Source organism: Orycteropus afer, unplaced genomic scaffold, assembly GCF_000298275.1.
Source record: "Orycteropus afer afer isolate SDZICR_OR568_19922 unplaced genomic scaffold, OryAfe1.0 scaffold00035, whole genome shotgun sequence".
Classification (NCBI taxonomy): domain Eukaryota; kingdom Metazoa; phylum Chordata; class Mammalia; order Tubulidentata; family Orycteropodidae; genus Orycteropus; species Orycteropus afer.
The window spans coordinates 13196321-13200776 of record NW_006921622.1 but is presented as its reverse complement, the minus strand read 5'-3'; the positions used below and the strand labels follow the sequence as shown (position 1 = coordinate 13200776).

Sequence of the window (4456 nt, the reverse complement as noted above, 5' to 3'; positions counted from 1 at the left end):
CATGATTTTTACATGTGCTCACCACATGTATTAACCTATATAGGATAATTAGTACGTAAACATGAATACAATTTCTAGGAGTTTAAAACCATTTGAAAAGGACACAAATGATAGAAAAGTTTACATTTTATTATGGAAAAGCTAAAATACTAGAAAGCATATTTTGATTTAATATCTAAGAAATAATGAGTTATCATTTTTCTCCCTTCAAGGAACATGGGATTACATTTTAAACTTTGCACTCTACAATGATATGATATATATAGAAAGGAAATTAGTTTTTTTTTTTTAAAAAAAAAAGACATTTTCTAATACCCCTAATAGAATTTACAGACTGTGAATGTCAAAAAACAGAAACAAAAATAAGTGCAGGAATTAGAAACCTAACCTAGGGATCTGAGTCAGCCAGTAACAAAGGGCATTTATTTTTATGAACTTTAAGACTGGCTCATGTGGAGCAGATGTATACCCCTAAAACATCTTAAAAGCTGCAAATAAATGGTTAAACAGTTAATGGACCTTCCAAATGAAGCCCTAGAAAGGGGAGATAACTATATAACACATTGTCCAAACTGGTACATCTTTAAGAGTAAAAGGTGTGCTGTTGTTAGGTGCCATGGAGCAGATTCTGACTTACAGTGACGCTATCTATAGGATAAAGAACTGCCCCATTGAACTTCCTAAACTGTAATCTTTACCGGAGCAAATCACCAGGTCTTCTCTCCCATGGAGCTGCTGGTGGATTTGAGCTGCCTTTTAGAGCTCTGGTGGCATAGTGCCTAAGGTATTTGACTGCTAACCAGAAGGCTGGTGGTTCAAACCCACCAGCCACTCCTCGGAAGGAGGGTTGGTCAATCTACTTCTGTAGTTATACCGCCTTGGAAACCTAAAGAGGAGTCGCTATGAGGTGGGGCCGACTTGACGGCACATAACAACATCAACAGACTCCTTTAAAAGGGATGTTATTACTAAATATACCAGAATAACTAGTGTAATCCGAAACTGTCTTGAGAAAACTACAATATGTGATCACCTAATAGGAGCTCTGGTAGCCTAGTGCCTAGGGCACTTGACTGCTAACCAGAAGGCTGGCGGTTCAAACCCACCAGCCACTCCTTGGAAGGAAGATGGGGCAATCTACTTCCTATAGTGATACTGCCTCGGAAACCCAAGGAGGGGTCACCAGGAGTCCTTTGGACTCAACATAACATAACAACAACAACAAATAGGTGATAAAAGCCCTTAAGGCTCAAATGATCTTCAAATAACCTTCCCCTCCTTTATTTGCCTTCATGTGTCTTTACATTGTCTTCTTAACCTTTGTATATTGTTCTTCCTCTTTAGTCTCCCCTTGACTTTCTTCTAGTTCCTTCTCCTCCCTTCTCTCCCTCTCTCTCCTCCTTCTTCCCCCTTTTCCATCTCTTTTCCTGACTCTGGCCTCCTCCATCTACGAAGCACTCTCTTTTTCCCTCTTTCCCATTTTTAAAATAAAGTCTCTCTTCTATATTCTCTACTGTCTTCTTCCTGTGAAGCTCATCCCAATTTGCCATTCTGGGGCTAAAATAAAATTCTGTATTTTTGCTATTTTTATTGAATACCTTTATGTTCCTTGTTTTTTAAACACAGGTGACTTGAATGCCATATATTTTCTTCTCTACAAAAAAAGGTATTGTAGTAGGTAGAAAAAGTCCCCAAAGAGATCCATGTTCTAATCCCTGAAATCTGTGAATATGTTATGTCACAGGGCAAAAGAGACTTTGCAGATGTAATTAAGGTTATGGACTTTAAAATAGGGTGTTGTCCTAGATTCTCCAGATGGGCTCAATCTAATCACAAGAGCCCTTAAAAGTGAGAATTTTCTCCAGCTGGGGCCAGAAGAGATGCAGAAAAACAAGAAATCAGAGGGATTCTAAGTGTGAAAAGGATTCAAGGTCCTTGATGGTTCTGCACAGAAGGGGTCACATGCAAAACACACTAGAGAGAGGTCTCCAGGAGCTAAAGGTGGGCCCCCAGCTGACAAGGAAATGAGCACCTCAACTGTAAGGAAATGAATTCTTCCAACAACTTGATTGAACTTGGAGGTGGATCTTCCCTAGACCCTCCAGAAAGGAATGCAGCCCTGCCAACACCTTGACTTTGGCCTTGTGAGACTATGCAGAAGACTCAGGTGAGTCATGTTCTACTGGGACGTCTGATCTTTGGAACTATGAGATGATAAATAGTTATTATCGGAAGCCACCAATTTGTGATGATTTGTTACATCAACAATAGAAAACTAAAACTGGTATTGTGGTTGTTGGGTGTCATCCCATCAATTCCAACTCATAGCAATCCCATGTGACAGAGCAGACGGCCCTATAGGGTTTTCTAAGCTATAATGTTTCCCGGAGCAAACTGCCAGGTCTTTCTCCTGCACAGCCACTGGGTGGGTTGGAACCACCAGTCTTTCACTTAGCAGCTGAACCATTGTGCCACCAATGCTCCTAGTTTCTATTTAATTCTGCTCAACTTTAGGAGGTCCAGTGGTGTAGTGGTTAAAGCATTAGGCTGATAACCAAAAAGTTGGTGGTTCAACACACACCTGTGGCTTCCAGCCAAGCAGTAGACAGGCATACTAGTTGAGCATTTATCTGAGGTAGATACACTTCTTGGAGAGAACAAGCAAGAGAGAAAGAAGGGCTGCTCAGGCATAGGGAGACAGCTCAGGGGGTAGGAGTGCATGGAGGGATGGTCACAGGGAAGCGGTACCTATTGGGAGGAAGTGGGAGAGGAAATGTTGCATTGTGCTAAATTGTCGTCAACGTCATGAGACCAAGTGTATGTGATCTGCTGTATGGAAAGTGTATTTGCTCTGTAAATTTTCACCCAATCACAATAAAAATAAAATTTTTTTTTAAAAAAGTTGGTGGTTCAAACTCAACAGCTGCTCCACAGAAGATGAGGTAGTCTGATTTCATAAAGATTTACAACCTTGGAAACCCATTTGGGATCATTATCAGTCAGAATTGATTCAATGACAGTGAGTTTGGTTTATGTGTTTGTTTTGGATTTCACAAGTAGGGATTCATGAGTTAGTGACTTTTAATAAATAAAAAAAAAAGATTGCCTCCCTTATGTTTATTTTAGGCTGAGTTTGGAAATACGGAGTATATACTAATTGATTTTTTTCAATCATTGTCATGTTTTCAGGTCAAAGAATAAACAGAGTAATCTAAAGGGATTCATTCTCAAGGTGAGTGAGCATCACTGCTATCGACTCTGGCAGCGTAAGTCATCTGACTGCTAACCAGAAGGCTGATGGTTCAAACCCACCAGCCACTCCTCAGAAGGAAGACTGGGCAATCTACTTCCATAGAGATACCACCTGGGAAACCCAAGGAGGGGTTGCTATGAGTCTGAAACAACTTGATGACAGTGAGTTGTTTTTTTTTGTTTTGTTTTTTTTTTTAATTTGTTCTCACAGACCAAAAAAACCAAACTCACTGACATCAAGTCAGATCCGACTCATAGCAACCCCTCCTTGAGTGTCTGAGGAGGTGTCTCTATGGAAGTAGATTTCCCAGTCTTCCTTCTGAGGAGTGGCTGGTGAGTGTGAACCACCAGCTTTCTGTTTAGCAGTCTGATGCCTTAGGCATTACACACCACCAGAGCTCCTTGTTCTCACAGAAGTTCCTGGGAAAATCTCATTTGGCTTCTTTTAAACACTTCTCATCCTTGTAGGAGACTTAAAGCATTTTGCTTTCTTTAAGCATTCAATAGGCATGCTGTCATCCACCAAAACACGAGAATGTGGAAATAATCGACATAACTTCACAACTGGTACAAGAGGTTGGTCGGTCTGTGATGAATTGAAGAGTTAGAGGTCCTTCCTCCAAATTTTATAAACTGCAGAATACCATGGGACTCTTATATCACCATCAGGAGAAGGGGCCCTCCAGTAATCAGTGGTATCACTAAAGGAGTGCAGGGAATGTAGACTGAGCTGGGTGACACTGTCAGAGAGGTGATGCTAAAATGACTGTTTATAAAATTTTTGTGTGGTGTTTCAGCAGAAATTCAGTTAGTTATTGATTATAGGAAAGGTCTTCTGGAAAACCTGCTAGACAAATTCTAAAAGAGCTGTAACACCAGAAATTATTTTTTTACCAAAAAAAAAAAAAAAATCTCTGCAGTTAGTTTTAAGAACAAAAACATTTTTCTAAAGCCCAGCTTACATTTCAGTATACTTACAAGGCTAAAACTCTGTTAATTTACATTTTGAATCTTCTTATACACTGCATCGAGGAGCTCTGGTAGAATAGTGCCTAAGGCACTTGACTGCTAACCAAAAGGTTGGTGGTTCAAAAGCACTAACCACTCCTCAGAAGGAAGATGGGGCAATCTACTTCCATAGTGATACTGCCTCGGAAACCCAAGGAAGGGTCGCTATGAGTCAGGTCTAACTCGATGGCATATA

The 4456-nt window shown here is 40.3% G+C and overlaps 1 pseudogene; it reads right to left on the bottom strand.

Annotated features, from left to right (window-relative positions):
- Nucleotides 1-4078: 4078 nt before the first annotated feature.
- On the bottom strand, nucleotides 4079-4130 carry LOC122149611 (annotated as a pseudogene).
- Between the last annotated feature and the right edge of the window lie 326 nt (nucleotides 4131-4456).